The sequence below is a fragment of the Podarcis gaigeae genome (assembly GCF_964106915.1).
Source record: "Podarcis gaigeae genome assembly, chromosome: 12".
NCBI classification, from domain to species: Eukaryota; Metazoa; Chordata; class Lepidosauria; order Squamata; family Lacertidae; genus Podarcis; species Podarcis gaigeae.
Window position 1 is genome coordinate 43,111,380 of NC_139688.1, and position 18,723 is coordinate 43,130,102.

The following is an 18,723-nucleotide window of genomic DNA, read 5'->3' on the forward strand; positions in this document are numbered from 1 at the left end:
CTTGCACTGTTGAGCCTTCTTAAGACTGTGTAAGCCTCCCAGACTGTGAGCCAAAGGAAAGTAGAATTTGATGCTGTTGCCATTCATCTTAACTGTCAACTCTGGAAACTTGGGGTATCACCAGTGGTTCAATAGAGTGATGACAGTCTTGTCTCTAAGGGCCTTCAAAATGGTGAGTCTTGGCATCTGATAATGACCAAAACCTTGCTTTTTTATTCCCAAAGAGACTGATCATCTAGGTGACACAAGAAGAATTGCCAGGTGTGTATGGATTTACAACAACAGAAACTGAGGTCACCTCTAGGTTGTGCGTATTTAGCGAGAGGAAATCAAGCACGTACCCGACATTTAGATTAAAGTGCTCTGTCAACCTAGTGCAGCAAATCAACTTTTTTCTTTCAGTGACTTTTTGTGGTTAGGAATGCTATGGGGAAATGCACTGAGAAGTGTGGGGTGAACAAATGGTTAACAGGTAAATATACAAACATTGCACAAGCAAATTGGGGTGAATGCTGATTGTCATATAACTTCCCTGCAAAATATCTAGAATGAGGGCTCAATAAAGAGCAGAAATCATATAACCTCTGCATATAAAAGGTAAAGGTAAAGGTACCCCTGCCCGTACGGGCCAGTCTTGACAGACTCTGGGGTTGTGCGCCCATCTCACTTAAGAGGCCAGGGGCCAGCGCTGTCCGGAGACACTTCCGGGTCACGTGGCCAGTGTGACATTGCTGCTCTGGCGAGCCAGAGCCACACACGGAAACACCGTTTACCTTACCTGGTAAGCGGTCCCTATTTATCTACTTGCACCCGGAAGTGCTTTCGAACTGCTAGGTTGGCAGGCGCTGGGACCGAGCAGCGGGAGCGCACCCCGCCGCAGGGATTCGAACCGCCAACCTTTCGATCGGCAAGTCCTAGGCGCTGAGGCTTTAACCCACAGCGCCACCTGCGTCCCCTAACCTCTGCATATACTTTGTGCAAACAAATCAGGGCGAATGCTCCATGTACAGGCCACCTGGAGGAGCAAAGTTAACCAGGTCAGAAGGCCAGCTATAATCACCAGAAGTGGCATGGCAGCTAATCTTCATGCACAGCAAATGGTTCTTGCAGCACAGTAGGGCAACCCACAGAAAGACGCATCAAGAAAAAAGGAGCCAGTCAGCCAAGTGCTCTATGGAAGATCACCAAGTGATCCAGGGTTGCCAGCATCTCTCTTTTGTTATGATAATAAAGTACCCCTGCTACCTGGGTAACCCCACTATGGTCAAGAACATCACAGTGGTACCTCGGGTTACAGACACTTCAGGTTACAGACTCCACTAACCCAGAAATAGTACCTTGGGTTAAGAACTTTGCTTCAGGATGAGAACAGAAATCACATGGCAGCAGGGGGAGGCCCCATTAGCTAAAGTGGTACCTCAGGTTAAGAACAGTTTCAGGTTAAGAATGGACCTCCAGAACAAATTAAGTTCTTAACCCAAGGTACCTCTGTACTCAAGTTTGCCACCTGGCGGTGCTGCAGAGAGAGACATCCTAACAACTTCACGAACCATGGACTCCTCCAGATTGGTGGTTTTTTTTACAGGTGTATTCTGCAACACGTCATGACACAATAATAGCACACTAGTAAGGGATTTATAATAGACTGTCCAGTGCAGCGCTTTATTAGTTCTTCTGTGGTATCCCCCCAAATTACCACATTGCTATCCAGAGGGGGAATCTTGCACCATAGTGCAACAAAAGTGGAACAAAAAGCCCAGTAAGATTTGAGGCATAAAACATTATAGGATTTCAGCAGGAAGCAGTTTGGAAATGAAGCAATATGTCCTTCCTGAAACTTTTGCAGGCACAAACTATTGAAAGCAGTGTTGTGTATAATAATAATAATAATAATAATAATAATAATAATAATAATAATAATTCATTTATACCCCGCCCATCTGGCTGGGTTTCCCCAGCCATTCTGGGCGGCTTCTAACAAAATATTAAAATACAATAGTCCTTCAGATATTAAAAGCTCCCCTAAACAGTGCTGCCTTCAGATGTCTGCTAAAAGTCTGGTAGTTGCTTTTTCCTTTGATATCTGGTGGGAGGGTGTTTCACAGGGCGGGTGCCACTACTGAGAAGGCCCTCTGCCTGGTTCCCTGTAACTTCGCTTCTCGCAGTGTGGGAACCGCCAGAAGGCCCTCGGAGCTGGACCTCAGTGTCTGGGTTGGACAATGGGGGGGGAGACGCTCCTTCAGGTATACTGGGCCGAGGCTGTTTAGGGCTTTAAAGGTCAGCACCAACATTTTGAAATGTGCTCAGAAACGTAACTGCCCCAATACCATCATGAACACAAATCATCATGAATGCACAATATGAGTCCTCCATATTTAAAATTCAGAACAGTCCTCAGTTTCAGATGAAATTCCAAAAAAAATAACAATTAAATTCATCAGGATCTGAAACTATAGTTGTTCAAGTGTTAAAATTTGTATTCAGGTATTTTTCATTTATGAAATCAGACTTGCTGCATTCAGTGTTATACACGGTAACTCTATCAAGAATAAATGGCTCTGTAAACAGATGCCCTTTTATTGCCTTTAACATTTCATATGATTTGAACCTTTTTAATGCAGCCTACTTTCATATTCTTAAATAATTTCTTCTCAGTCTGAAAAGCAGTGCTTTATTTCATGCAATTAGATATCTTTGTTGTTATGGATAAACACCTACGGCTTGATTCATAAAGGAAAGGCTTACATGCGTGCAGTAAAATGCTGTACACACACCACATTGTTGTGAGGAATAGACCCTTGGGCATTTCCCTCTAGATTCACAATGAAACTTGGTTATGGAAGGGAATTGCATATGTGAGTCAAATGGGCTTGAGGCAGCAGCTCAGCTTTATCCAGGAAACATGAAAAGGCTTCAGGGAAACATCATCCCTTGGTGATCATAAAAGCAGCACTTGCCTGCTTCCATGTGGAATATCCTTAGAACCTTGTTCACAAGCTCAGAAAGAATGGAGAGGCAAAGCTGAGTGGTTCTGGGACCCAAAGGGATTTCAAAGACAGGGCTGCCAAACACACGGGGCCCAGATTCTTCAGCTAGATAAAATTGGGAATAAATGAAAGGGGTTTACAATCACATCCCTCAGAGGCCAGTTCAGGGGCCAGATTCAGCCTTTCAGAATAATCCACTCAAGTTACAATCCACAACTGACTGAAATCACTGGAAAATGGCCGAGCACGTTAAGGGGCAGCTACGAAATTCCAAAGCATTGGATACTTTTCATATGAATAGTTTAATTTTACATAGGTTCATGAAGCACCGGCTGATCAAATCACACTGTTTAGCCAGTCACATTCATTAGTTACAGATGAAACAAACATGGATTTTCAGTCATCTTTAAACCAGGGAGTTGTCTTCTGTTCACACAAGACATTCCTCATTTTCTATTTTAGTGTTTATTATTTTAACTTAGATACTTAAAGTAAGGTGAAGCAGTGCATGTTCTTACTTTTTATGAAACTTATTTAGGTTCTGTAGGAGAAGCTTTTTATTCCACAAAATATTCTCTGTCTTTAAGCCTGCAGCTGTATTTTTTGCTTTCCACCCAGTTGGAGATAAGGGGAGGAAGGGGCTGCCCGCTAATTAGTTTTTAACACAGTTTCAGTATGCACTGTAAAAAAGGCCCACATTAGAAAAAGTCTTATAATCACCTTGCTTTAGATTTTTTTTATTATGATGATGATCACCTTGTTTTAGTTTGTTATGATTATTTATATTTTATATTGATTTTGAACTGTGAAGATTTCAAAACGCATCAGAAACATGATCTCTTCTCAACAAGCTTATAATGAGTCATCAGCCCTATATCAAAGGTGATGTGAACTGAGGGTAACAGGACCTCACCAGGAACCAGTGAGGTGAAGTGGGGACTCAAGCTCAGCCATGGAGCACACTGGGTAAGCATGGGGCAGAGTTAAGAACTGCTAGATGTGTGCGAAACATCTGCATGTGATGAACTGTAGGTTCTCAGTGAAGTAACTTCAGGCGCTAAATTGACCTTGCCTACCCAGGATGGCCATTTTGTTCTGCTGGATAGGAAAAAGTATCAGAGAGCTTCCTGCACCAGTTGAGACTTGCTCAAGCAATGAAGGCTTTCTGAGCTTTAGTATGCTCCTGTATTCTTTATTACACTTCAGTTTCTGATTTCTGGCTTGTTCTTAGATCCTTCCTCCTGGTTCATCTTCCAGTTCTGACCTACAGTACAGTCCTCATTGTGTCTATTCAGAAGTACCGGTAAGTCCTACTGAATCAAATAGGGTTTGCTTTCAGGTAAGCTGTGGGACTGTGCAGTCCCATGGACTGCAAGAAGTGCAAGAAGATCAAACCTCTCCATTCTTAAGGAAATCAGCCCTGAGTGCTCACTGGAAGGACATATCGTGAAGCTGAGACTCCAGTACTTTGGCCACCTCATGAGAAGAGAAGACTCCCTGGAAAAGACCCTGATGTTGGGAAAGATTTGGGGCTCATGGAGAAGGAGACGACAGAGGACGAGATGGTTGGACAGTGTTCTCGAAGCTACCAGCATGAATTTGACCAAGCTGCAGTGGAAGACAGGAGTGCCTGCCGTGCTCTGGTCCATGGGGTCACGAAGAGTCGGACACAAGTAAACAACTAAACAACAACAAGCTGTGTTAGGAATGCAGCCTTATTCTTTGTTGCTGATTACGGGTTTAACTCAAACTGCTGTCTATGACCCAGGCCAATACCCACTACTGTTTCTCAATATATGCCACCTTGAACTCATTGAACAAACATAAAAAGTTGTTTGCCTAAGCCTTCGGCTACCTAGTGAGTTTGCAGCTGAAACATTATTTAAGCCAAGACTCACAGATCACACTTAAGAGCCTCCACACTACAATAACACAAGTACTATAACTGCTTGGGATCCTACTGAACAAATCCTACCGGGTCAGAGTCCAAAGGGATACCTTTGTTTTTGTACCTTGTTTCGTGTGAGAAAAATGAAACCAATCCAAAGATGTGGTTCTGCTTGCACAACCTCTTTCACAAGTGGAAGCATGACCACTGTGATATAATTTATGTGTAATAGCACAATGTGGACTTTTTGAACAAGTTCCTGCACAAGTGTTTATGGTGGTGGTAGCCAACCTAGTGCCCTCCAGATACTTGGGACTACAATTCCCATTGGCCCAGCCAGAATGGCCAATGATGGGGGATGATGCGAAGGAAGAGAGGGGCAAGCATGTAGCCCAAGGCTTCTTCAGCCTTGTTCTAGGTCATGCTCATAATGCTAAATCATGGTTTAGTGTTGTATACAAATCAGCCTAATATAATAGGAAGTGCACACAATATTGCTTTTACTTTTTTTTATTGGCCATGCATCTTACACTGGCACTTTTAAAATATTCTGAACATCATTTTTTTATCTCCATGTTTATGCTATTAGGCCATTCTTCTCCATTATGTCTGATTATGAAAGGTGTATTCCATATTTCAGAATTCATTATTATCTCCCTGCTATCTATCCATCTGCTTATTTTAGCAACCTCTTCCTCACTGTTGGGTTTGGTATAGACTTCCCATCCCTTTGCCTACTGCTTTAAACTCTCCCCCATAGTTCTGTCTATCCTCTCAGTAAGTACATTTGTGACCCTTCTGTTCACATGGAAACTTTCCCACCTGTACAGCCACCATCTGTTCGAAAATGCCCCAGCAATCTGAAGGGGATGGAGAAAATTCTCCTCTGCTGAACAAAAAAGCTGATTGAAATCTTCCTGGGTTCCAAATATTTCATAACTATTCTCAGAAAATAAAATATTTTGATTACTGAAAGCATTTCCTACAAATATTTATCAGAACACCTACCAACTTGTTCCATCTTTCTGCAACTTAGATTCCTTAATTGTTATATTTTCACAACCTGGGTATTTTTTACTTATGCTACATTATCTGCAGCTTGTTTTGCCTACTTTTTTCAGTTGCATGGATTATTGTACTGTGCCTGCATGAATGATAAGGAGTAGCTATGGTTTAGCCTACAAAGAAAAGACAACAAGGCAGATTTCACAATGCCACTGATTATCTTATGCCTGGAGTATGCAAATCAGCTGTTTACTCCGTTATCATCTCAAGGGTTTTATTAGTCACTGTCAAGTCATATGCTTTCTGAGTGCTACTGCAACCTAACAGTCTACTTCAGGAGTAGGTGTTCCTCTAGGTGCTGTTGGACTCTAATTCCTATCAGCCCCAGCCAGCATAGCCAGTGGTCAGGGATGAATGGTTCTGGAGTCTAGCAACACCTGGAGGATGTATGTTAGCTACTGGTCTACTTGCTCAGAGGAAAGCAGCGAATAACACTGCAATTCCTTTTCCTTTACCTCTATCTATATCAGGGGTCAGCAACCTTTTTCAGCCGTGGGCCAGTCCACCGTCCCTCAGACCATGTGGACGGACTATATTTTGAAAAAAATATGAACGAATTCCTATGCCCCACAAATAACCCAGAGATGGATTTTAAATAAAAGCATGCAATCTACTCATGTAGAAACACCAGGCAGGCCCCACAAATAACCCAGAGATGCATTTTAAATAAAAGGACACATTCTACTCATGTAAAAACGGGCTGATTCCCAGACTGTCTGCGGGCCAGATTGAGAAGGCGTTTGGGCTGCATCCGGCCCCTGGGCCTTAGGTTGCCTACCCCTGATCTATAACCTCCTAGAGGTAAGCAGAACTGAGTTCAATGTGGCTTACGCCCAGGTAAATAAGTATAGGATTTCCAATTTTTTTAAAACCTCCAAAAATGCATAACAAATCTGGCATGCACTGACCTTGATGGGTTCTAAAAACAGTTTCTGTTCACTCAGACCTTCCCAAACCAGGAATATCAGTAAGACGCATGACGGAATCACCACAGCTATTATTTTCATATAAATTTTGTAATACCGTATATTTTAAATATCTTAAATTTATATTGAATACATGTGGTTTTCAATTTGTACAAAGCTTAGGGAAAGTGTAATATAAAGTGGCAGAGAAATGTTTTTATTCAAATCAAAATAAAAAATAAAATTGTGCAGAAAAGTACTTGAAATTCACACACTTTGATGAGTTCTCAGATCTCAGAACTGAAACTGAGCAGCAAGAAGGAACTGCCCTACTGACAAAGCAGAGCAATGCCACCTTCTGCAGTTGCATAAAGGTAAAGGGTAAAGGGACCCCTGACCATTAGGTCCAGTCGTGGCCGACTCTGGGGTTGCGGCGCTCATCTCGCTTTATTGGCCGAGGGAGCCGGCATACAGCTGTACATGTGGCCAGCATGACTAAGCCGCTTCTGGCGAACCAGAGCAGCACACGGAAACGCCGTTTACCTTCCCGCCGGAGCGGTACCTATTTATCTACTTGCACTTTGACGTGCTTTCGAACTGCTAGGTTGGCAGGAGCTGGGACCGAGCAACGGGATCTCACCCCGTCGCGGGGATTCGAACCGCCAACCTTCTGATCGGCAAGTCCTAGGCTCTGTGGTTTAACCCACAGTGCCACCCACATCCCTGCAGTTGCATGGACCTATACAAATGGGATAAAAGTCATTTCTGCACTATGAAATAAAGGTGTATTAAAGATATGAAGATAGTAAAGTACCATATATAACTGTCTATTGTTTAGTAGTTTCTGAATGCAGTAAAATAAATTATAATATAATTCAGTTTCTCTAACAATAAAAGAAGGGTCTCAAGTGCTTCAAGTGACATGAAGAGCTAGCAGCAAAGGAAATTGAAACATCACATGTATAGAACTTACTTTCAGATGTGAATGGAGAAGGATGATGTATCTGTTTCCCCCCCTTCTTCTTCTTCTTCATAACCTAAGGTGGGGGGAATGGGAGTTGTTATTTTATACCACGAAGAAAAAGCTCAGCAATTCAAAACAAACAAGAATTGCTACACATATATCTATTAATTCTCCTTAAATACGTAATGCCGAAGAAAAAGGCTGCGAGGTTGTTGTTTTTTCATTTTACTTTATAATATTTGAAACTGTGCATTGGAGATTGTAGAACATCAAACATCTGAAATGTGAGATCGGCAAAGGGATCTATGTGATTTTTGTAAGTGGTCCTTGCTATTGTGATGTGCGAGGTAAGAGAGCTGCAGCTTTGTTTATCTGGCCCCCGCACAATATTGTCAGGATGCATTTCCATTTTCCAAGTGACTGCTGCCACTGTGCCACAATCTGTGCTTATTTCTCAAGCAGCTAAACCCTTTGACACTGTGGTTTTTAATTAAAATTACATTAAAGTTAATCAGCCAGAAAGAGGTTTCTGTAGAAGGCAGGTTTGATTGCAACCTGCAAAGGGCATCGAGGCTGCCAACTCGCTAAAGATGTGGCGGCAGATGCCAAGCTGTTTGTGCAAGCCCAACCCTAGTTACTGAGATGCTGGAAGAGGTCACTTCTGTTTTCACCTTTATGAACAACTGTCACACAACGGGTTCTGCCTAAGAAATGTTGACCATGCCATGTGAACCGAAACGGAGGCCAAGAGACTAGTACAGTAGTCATCTTCTCTTTCTTTGTTAAATGGGTTATTTTTCCTTTGTTAACGGGCTGACTAGAAGAATAAAAAGATTGAAACTAATGCTTAAGCAGAGGTGAAGAACCTGAAGCCTTCCAGATGCTATTGTACTATAGTTCCCATCATCCCTGACCATTGGCCATGATTTGGAGCTGAAGGAACGGGAGTCCATCTGCACAGCCATGGCTTCCCTATCTCTGATCTGTGAAAAATATCTAGTGTGATGGAAGGGTTAGACTGCTAGACTAGGTTCATGGAAATGTAGGTTCAAATCCTCACTCAGCCATAAAATACACTGGGGTCCCATCTCTGCACTATATATTTAAAGCACTACCATACTACTTTAAACAGGATGACTTCCCCCAAGGAAGTGTTGTGTGTTACGAATGCTGTGAGTTCTTAGGAGACCCATATACCCCCCACAAAACTTCAGTTCCCAGTGTAGTTTAACAACTAGTCCCTCTTCCCAAAGAACTCTGGAAATTCTAACTGTGATGGGAATAGGGGTCTCTTAACAACTCAGAGCATCCTTAGCAAACTAGAGTTCACAGGATTATTTTGAGGAAAGCCATGACTGAGTAAAGTGCTTATGATACTACTTTAAATGTATAGTGCAGATGGGGCCTAAGAGACCTTGAACTGGCTACTCTTTCTCCATCTAACCTCCCTCACTGGATAGATGTGAGTATAAAAGGGGAAATCGTGTATGCTACTTCCTTGCAGAAGAGCAAGAGAGAAGATAAATGTGTAAATAACGTATATTGCATAGTAGCAAGAGACTTGATATTATGCATCTGTTTATGCCGCATTTTCTGTGTTTGTGTGTGTGCGCGTATGAGCACCATAAAGTATCTATTCATGAATTTTCCAATAGAGTAACATTAAATCATGCAAAGGTAATATCACTCCACAATAGCAGAGGCATTTTATTTGTAATTAAAGAGGTATGTGGCATGGGTTTGGCTGCCTCTTGAGTTATCATCATCAACCTTGGAGTCAGGGCTCCCAATGTGCACGTGGTGGACTCTGTCATAGTTTGGATACCGGCCACTATTTTGAATCAAGATGGTGGACTGAAACATCATTTTGGCATGACCTATTTTGGTGTGATGGGTCCAAACTCACAAATGACAGAATTCGCTTTAAAAACACAGCATTTTTGGGTCTCTAAAAACTCCCAGGCAGCTCTGGGCACCGCCCACTAGCATCAGATAAAGTCTTCAGTCATAAATCCATATCAGATTATGGGCTTATTATTTATTTATTTTACTGTCTAGACTAGTCTAACTGGATTCCAGTCAAAGTGTAATCACTGGTCCCTTTTTTGAATACCAGTTCACGGAACTGGGCTCTCAGTGGTTTACTGACAACTCAGGAATGTTGGGAAATGCTTGGTAAAAAAAGTTTAAATATTAACTTTGTGACTTCTGGTATTTTCTACCATGTTTTCACACCAAATGTTGCTTTAAATTCTCCTCCCTACCCACCTGATGTGAAAGATCAGTGTTCTAAGCAGCTGTCCTGCTGCCCTTGAAAAATATTGTGGTTAGCCTTTCCAATGCCCCCTGAATTTGTGCATGAAACAAAGAAGCACTTGGATTGGCTTATCTATTGTACTTCCTACATCACTATTGATTAGGTAACATGGAAGTCTATGGTACCAGATGTGACTGTCAAAACACTTGGCCACTGTACTCAATGGGTTAACTGATGACATGCAATGTACTTAATCTGGCGAAAGCATTTCAAGGTTGGATAATACTTCCCCTCAGATTACCACTTGGTCAATTAGCAACCTTTAGGATAGAGCCATGTCCGTGTATCCTTTTCTTATCCTGTCAGCTTTCCTTAGCCATTCACCAGTAAAATGGGCCTGCAACTAAAACCGTTTTCTCCCCCCTTCCCCCAGCTAGGGTAGCTGAAAGACCAGTTCCTTATCCCTCACAGAAACTTTCCTGTCGGCAATGAAACAGCAGTTATGTCACACCAGCTCAAAAGGCAAATGCGAAGGGACTGCTCAAGTATAAGATGCTGTCTGGTGAAAAAGAGAGAGATGGGGGTAGCTCATTTGACAGAGCTGTTCACACTTTTCCTGCACAGCTGGGAGACATTAGCTTGATTTCCCAAGATTGGTGTGTTTTCTAGCACGGTGAACTAAAAGCAAAAATAAAATTAGAAAAAACAGCACATATATATACAGAGAGAGAGAGAGAGAGAGAGAGACAGACAGAAAAAGAGAACTGAGTATTTTGTGAGATATATTTACCTTATGAAGTTTTAAAAATCCTGTTTACAGTACAGTGGTACCTTGGGTTACAGACGCTTCAGGTTACAGATGCTTCAGGTTACAGACTCCGCTAACCCAGAAATAGTACCTCAGGTTAAGAACTTTGTTTCAGGATGAGAACAGGAATCGCATGGCGGTGGCGCGACAGCGGCAGGAGGCCCCATTAGCTAAAGTGGTACCTCAGGTTAAGAACAGTTTCAGGTTAAGAACAGACCTCCAGAACGAATTAAGTTCTTAACCCAAGGTACCAATGTATATTCCAGCAACCAACCACTTCTATCTTTAGATTAAGGATTGCATTCAACTAACTTTGACTCAAAGCAGAGCCAGAAGAACTAGTGGAAATAATGGCCAGGACTAACATAGGTCCATTGTCCCCAGTAAAGTTGGAATTTCATATCACAGTGAACAGGAGATGAGCAAGTAACAGCATCCTACTACTGTCAAGGTGTGGCAGCATGACTCTGACTGCAAGGAACAAGCTGGTTTTGATCAACGCATATGGCTAGATTCCTGTATACAGTATATATATTTAGTAATGTTAAGCTATTGAATTTTCAAAATCAGGCACGCTCAGCGTCACATGGCAAAACTATTCCTGAACTACTTATCATTTGAGAGCACAGATGAGGGAAATCACATGATTCAATATTTTGCCATATAAAAATATTCCTTACACGTAGAAAATGAAATGTCAAGGGAGAGCGATTCAATTTTGACCTTCTCCCTGACCTAACCTGTTTTTATAAAACGCATTCAAAAAGTATTAAAGCTCTTTCAAGTTTTCTTTGATGCATAAGGTAAAGGTAAAGGTAAAGGTACCCCTGCCCGTACGGGCCAGTCTTGCCAGACTCTGGGGTTGTGCGCCCATCTCACTCAAGAGGCCAGGGGCCAGCGCTGTCCGAAGACACTTCCGGGTCACGTGGCCGGCGTGACATTGCTGCTCTGGCGAGCCAGAGCTGCACACGGAAACGCCGTTTACCTTCCCGCTAGAAAGCGGTCCCTATTTATCTACTTGCACCCGAGGGTGCTTTCGAACTGCTAGGTTGGCAGGCGCTGGGACCAAGCAACGGGAGCGCACCCCGCCGCGGGGATTCGAACCGCCGACCTTTCGATCGGCAAGCCCTAGGTGCTGAGGCTTTTACCCACAGCGCCACCCGCGTCTTTGATGGATGCCCTCCTCCAAATATGAAATAACCCATTTATGATGTGATGAAATTTTTGTACATATCAGGCCTAGTCATCTTCTGCAAGGCAGAACAATCTGTCCATCAGTATATAGCCCCATGAAAGAGGACAAGGAGACCTAGATGATGTTCACCAGTCTGTCCCTGCCTTTTCTCCAGCAATGAATTTTTGACACAAGGAATCAGAGGGTGGTAATATGAGCCATTAAAAACAATGGGAATATGGTCACACCCAAGTGGCACAGTTTCATAAAACCTTCTCCTATTATTTATATAATAAAATATGAGTGAAAATAAGATTAACTGTAGTTTGCTTCTTTATGACATGATATATTTTCTAGCCTTACGAGCAAACACCTAAACATATTTTTGTTTAATCCAAACCTATGCAGGTAAAGAAATGAACAAATGAGGTCATCATGCATCAGCAGTTTCTGACATATTTTCAGTTCTTTCCTTGAAAATGCAACTGCTCATTAATTTCGCCATTCTGCAGTATTATATGATGATGACTCAATGTGTGATTATAGGTGCAAAATGCTCTACAAGGGCGTGGGGACTCTTGTTGACTTGATATATTTAACAGTGATACTCATTTTAAGTCTAAATAGTCAGATAGTCTCCTAATTCAGGCTGTGTTCTGAGGGACTGCTATTTTTCTCTCTACTTTTGAGTTTCCTTTTCTTTATGGTCATCTTTCAACAGTTCCTAGAAATATAGATATATAAGAGAAGTGAAGATTATCACCAGAATATATTAAAAGCATGGTAGGTTAAGGAGGAGGTTAAGGGGTGATATGATAGCCATGTTCAAATATATAAAAGGATGTCACATAGAGGAGGGAGAAAGGTTGTTTTCTGCTGCTCCAGAGAAACGGACACGGAGCAATGGATCCAAACTACAAGAAAGAAGATTCCACCTAAACATTAGGTATAACTTCCTGACAGTAAGAGCTGTTCGACAGTGGAATTTGCTGCCAAGGAGTGTGGTGGAGTCTCCTCCTTTGGAGGTCTTTAAGCAGAGGCTTGACAACCATATGTCAGGAGTGCTCTGATGGTGTTTCCTGCTTGGCAGGGGGTTGGACTCGATGGCCCTTGTGGTCTCTTCCAACTCTATGATTCTATGATATGGCAATCAGTCTATCTGCTAGCCATGGTGACTCTGCTCTGCCTTCGTGGTCATAGGCGGCAATGCTTCTGAATACCAGTTGCTGGAAACCACAGGAAGGGAGAGTGTTCTTGTCTTCGGGTCCTCCTTGAGGGTTTCTTACAAGAATCTAGTTAGTCATTGTGACAACAGGATGCTGGTCTAGATGGGACACTAGTTGATCCAGCAGGTAACTACCAATCAGTGAGCTTGACCTCAAGACCAGGAAAGACCCTAGAGCACTTAGAAAATGCTGTTATTTCTAAGACCCAGCATGGGATTGTCAAAAACAAGTCATGGTAGGGGAATCTCATTTCTTTTTGTTTTCTTGATAGAGCCTGGTGGATCGAGGGAATGGTGCAGACGTAGTTTATCTTGATTTCAGGAAGGCTTTTGACAAAGTTCCCCATTACATTCTTGCAGAGAAGCTGGTAAAATGTGGGCTGGATGAGGTAACTGTTAGGGGCATTTGTAGCTGGTTGACTGGCCAAACTCAAAGAGTGCTCACTAATGGTTCCTTGTCATCCAGCAAAAAATGTGATAAGTGGGGTGCTGAAGGGTTCTGTCCTGGGCTGGTTGTTTTTCAATGACTAGGATGAAGGTATTGAGGGGATGCTCATCAAATTTGCTGATGACACCATACTGGGAGGGGTAGCTAATGCTGCAGAAGACAGAATCAGGATTCAAGATGACCTTAACAGATTGGAGAACTGGGCATGGGTGTAGCCAAGCAGGGGGTGGGGAGACAGCTGCCCCCCAATCAAATAAAACAATAGAAATACTTAACTAATTGATCTATCACATTGGTTCTGCCCCCAACAAAAGTCCTGCCCCCCCAACAAAACTCCTGGCTACACCCATGGAACCGGGCCTCAACTAACAAAATGAATTTCAATAGGGACAAATGTAATGTGTAGTGATAAAGCGGGATATCAAGTCCAAACTCTTCTAAGGTTCTACATTTAGGCAGGTCCCACCTGTGAAATAATGCCCCCCAAAAAACCACACTTTTGATTATGAGCAGAATGGATGGTATCACCATCACAGGGCAAATGAAGCCCAGTCCCATACATTTCTGATCTAAGGACAGGGTTTCTGGGTTAGGCAGCCTATCTTTCATGAAGGGTTAAGCCCAATAAGCGTTCCTTTTACAAATGATGTCTGAGGGGAGGTATCAGCAGGCCAAACACGCAAAAACCTGTTATAACAATAATAAAAAGTATACAGAACCTGGCCATTAGCCTTATTGGTATATTTCAAAAGATATATATGTGAACAAAAAAAATTCCTTCCAGTAGCACCTTAAAGACCAACTAAGTCAGTTCTTGGTATGAGCTTTCGTGTGCATGCACACTTCTTCAGAAGTTGGTATCTGAAGAAGTGTGCATGCACACGAAAGCTCATACCAAGAACTGACTTAGTTGGTCTTTAAGGTGCTACTGGAAGGAATTGTTTTTGTTTTGAATATGTGAACAAAGACATTTATGATGCATTCCTGCTTTTTCAGGGGTCAGCAAACTTTTTCAGCAGGGGGCCAGTCCACTGTCCCTCAAACCTTGTGGGGGGCCAGACTATATTTTTTTTGTGGGGGGGATGAATGAATTTGTATGCCCCACAAATAACCCAGAGATGTATTTTAAATAAAAGGACACATTCTACTCATGTAAAAACACGCTGATTCCCAGACAGTCCGCAAGCCAGATTTAGAAGGCAATTGGGCCGAATCTGGCCCCCAGGCCTTAGTTTGCCTACCCATGTTTAAAATCTTCATGCTGTTTGTTGGAAATTGGCATTTGTTATATTAAAAGTAAGTACAGAACAGAGCGATCTTGCCACATTAATGACAATGGTGATCATAGCACAGGAAATAGACTTAAATGAAAGGACAATGAGAGTCTCTCTCTCTCTCTCTGAATCAATACAGACAGTAATCCAGGTCTATATCTTTCATATTAGCTGCGAGCTCTGCGTGTGATGACCCAGACCTGAACCCTGTTCTCTGCAATCCATACGTATCATTTACTCCACACACAAATTGGTTCATGGACTTGCACATAGAGGCGTGACTCATCTCATAATGCTCAATCACAGCAGGAGAAGAGATAGGAGAAGAGAACAGAGGGATTGGGGGACCGGGAGAGAGAGAGAGAGAGAGAGAGAGAGAGAGAGAGAGAGAGAGAGATCCCTTGTGGCATAGCCACTTTGATGGCTAAGTAGAGATATCTTCACTTCTCCGTCACAAAACAGTAGACACATTGCAACTGACTATGCTTCAGGGTTGCAATTAAAATGGTTGGGTAGGACTGTTATCCTTGCATTGATCCCAGGGAACAAAAGCTACAAAAAGGTAGTAGGGTTGTTGTTGTTTAAAGGCCCTACAGGTAAAGTGCATCGGCTATCTTTTCCAGGACTAACTTGTTAAGGCGCCAGTGTAATGTCCTATTGATGTTCCCATTGATCCTAGCCAGCATGGCCAACGGACTGGGATGATGGGAACTGGAGCCAAAAACATCTGGAAAACTCCACACTGGCTACCCCTCTGTTAATGTATACAATATTTCTACTTCAGAAAGGCGGGCAGAGGTTGGTAATGCATCTTGCCTTTGGGAAAGTCCTCTGTTTGAAGGGTTATCAGCAGACTATCTGAAAGAACCCTCTATTTTAAGTGCTGCACAGTAGAAGTCTTTTTTTTAAAAAAAAGATTAAGAATCGTAAGAAGGGTGAGCAGGTGCCTGGAACAAACAGGTAGCAGGCCACATGCTCCAAGCATTGCATTGCATTGCATTGCATTGCACTGCATTGCATTGCATTGCATTGCATTGCATGCAGATTTTCAGTTTAATTGCTTGTTATGTGAACTGTATTTATTATTTTGTAAACTGCTTTGAGACTTGTATAAAGCAGTATGTGTGTGTGTGTGTGTTAAGCTAGCTAGCTAGCTCGACACAAAAGTCTTCCTCCCTATCATGAGATGCTGTGAATTTCTATTTTAAAATTACATCTAAATTTGCATCTATTCACATAAATTGGTTTATGCAATTTTAATATGAAATTTTGTCCTCTTTTCATTTGGTGATGCATAATTTGTTGCCATAGACAGAAGTCTTCAACATGAAAACCTATAGCTGTTTCCAAAATCATCTTTACGTTTTTTACTGTGACTTTCTTGAAAGCACAGGTGTCAGGATGCAAAAAAAAATTCAAATGGTCAATTTTGATTATAGCTGGATGTGACAAAATAATTTTAAAAGAAGGGAAAAAAGCTATGTTTTCCTTTGTTGAGGAACTGTAGTCTCATAACCACACACTCCATGACAAAATAGAAAGGCAGTCAATATATAGAAAACTAGTTTCCAGCCCTTATTTACATACTACCTTAATACACACCCACCCTGCACCTTAGTCAACTAATTAAGTAAATTATCAGGACTGAGTACAGTAGCCTTATTGTTTCATATTGCAATCACTAAATATGCAATTTTTGCATGTTAAGGTATCAAAATAAGGTTATAAAAAGGTAAAGGTAAAGGTACCCCTGCCCGTACGGGCCAGTCTTGACAGACTCTGGGGTTGTGCGCCCATCTCACTTAAGAGGCCAGGGGCCAGCGCTGTCCAGAGACACTTCCGGGTCACGTGGCCAGCGTGACATCGCTGCTCTGGCGAGCCACAGCCGCACATGGAAACGCCGTTTACCTTCCCACTGGTAAGCGGTCCCTATTTATCTACTTGCATCCGGAGGTGCTTTCGAACTGCTAGGTTGGCAGGCGCTGGGACCGAGCAGCGGGAGCGCACCCCGCCGCAGGGATTCGAACCACCGACCTTTTGATCGGCAAGTCCTAGGCGCTGAGGCTTTAGCCCACAGCGCCACCTGCGTCCCTAAATAAGGTTATAGATCAGTTTTATGTTTCTTTAAAAAGGGAAAAGCTAGAAAGGAGGGAAATAATTGATTTTGTCTGTCCTCATACTTAACGTCCCCAAGGAATGGATTTGGTGATATCAATATAAATTCGCAGCACTTGGCTTCCCCTGTACTGACTCTTAATTTCATGTCTGAACATGGCTTTCCCCAAGTGATTGCTTGATTAAAGTGCTGTGGCTTATAATTATAATTTATAACTCATTTAACAGACAATATTAGTTAATCCCTAAGAATGTGATGGGAATCTATGAAGACCGTGTCCACAATGTACCATCCATCCAGCACTGCTGCATTTCTCAGGCAGCCTTGCTGAAATGAATCAGATGTTTATGATGTTTAGTTGATTATTCCCATGCTATACCATCACCACAGAGATATAGGAAGCTTCTTTATCTCGAGTCAGACCATTGATTCATCTAGCTCAGTAATGTCTATACTAGCAGGCAAGCAGCCCTTCAAGGTTTCGGATGGAAGTCTTTCCCAGCCCTGCCTGGAGATGTCACAAACTGAACCTGGGACTTTTTGCATTTTCTACCCTTGTGGACAGCCCCAGGCACTCTTAGGCCTTAACCAGACAGATAGGTTTCGGAGAGTTAAGCCCACATTAAAAGTGTTTCAATACTTATCTATCATCATCACCATTATTGAATTTTATGAACACCACATACAAATCAGATACAGTGGTACCTCGCTTTACGAACTTTATCTGTTCCGGAATTCCGTTCTTAAACCAAAACCATTCTTAAACCAAGGCGCGCTTTCCCTAATGAGGCCTCCCACCACCGGTGCCCTTCCACCGTTCGGATTCTGTTCTTAGACCGAGGTAAACTTCTCAAACCCACACACTATTTTGCGGAGTGTGTAAACCGAATCATTCTTAAACCGGACAGTTCTTAAACGAGGTACCACTGTACTCCCAATGGTCTACAGTAGCGGATCATTAACTTTTTTAGGACTGGTGATTTCTAATTTTAATTTGTAGGGAAGATACACATTAGCTAACGGATGTTTGGGGAACACTGGCTTAAAGACACTAATATGTAACAAAGATTGTCATTTACTTTAAGCTGGGTTGTTTTTACAGTGGTACCTCGTGTTAAGTACTTAATTTGTTCCGGAGGTCCGTTCTTAACCTGAAACTGTTCTTAACCTGAAGCACCACTTTAGCTAATGGGGCCTCCTGCTGCCACCGCGCCACCGGAGCACAATTTCTGTTCTCATCCTGAAGCAAAGTTCTTAAGCTGAAGCACTATTTCTGGGTTAGTGGAGCCTGTAACCTGAAGCGTATGTAACCTAAAGCATATGTAACCTGAGGTACCACTGTATTTATGTCCATTAATTTATTTCAAAAGTTCTGAAACATCACATTGTTTTAATTAGCTAATGAGAGACAACAGAATTTGTATTTCTGACAAGGAAGACACTTTAGGGACACTGGAAAGAAACCACATTTGTTTTCTGAGTGTCTCGTGAAATTGATGTCACACTGTCATTTTAAGCTACCTCAGCCTCCTACTGCAAAGCAAGCAAACATATTTGATTTGGGCCATTTTAAAGTGCATTGTTTTATGACAAATTTTGACGCCGAAGTGGT

The 18,723-nt window shown here is 42.3% G+C and overlaps 1 protein-coding gene across 6 annotated transcripts in view; it reads right to left on the reverse strand.

Moving 5' to 3' along the window:
• EOMES (eomesodermin) overlaps positions 1 to 18,723 on the reverse strand; it is a 155,887-nt gene that overhangs the window by 116,393 nt on the left and 20,771 nt on the right. The window contains exon 2 of one of the 6 annotated variants that reach the window (XM_083705818.1): positions 7,819 to 7,882. The exons of 4 other annotated variants lie outside the window; for them this stretch is intronic. The gene's annotated coding sequence lies outside the window, so the exon portion shown is untranslated. Of the gene's footprint in view, positions 1 to 6,848; positions 6,869 to 7,818; positions 7,883 to 18,723 lie in introns of those variants that run through there. One more of the 6 variants, XM_083705819.1, reaches the window with a different exon arrangement.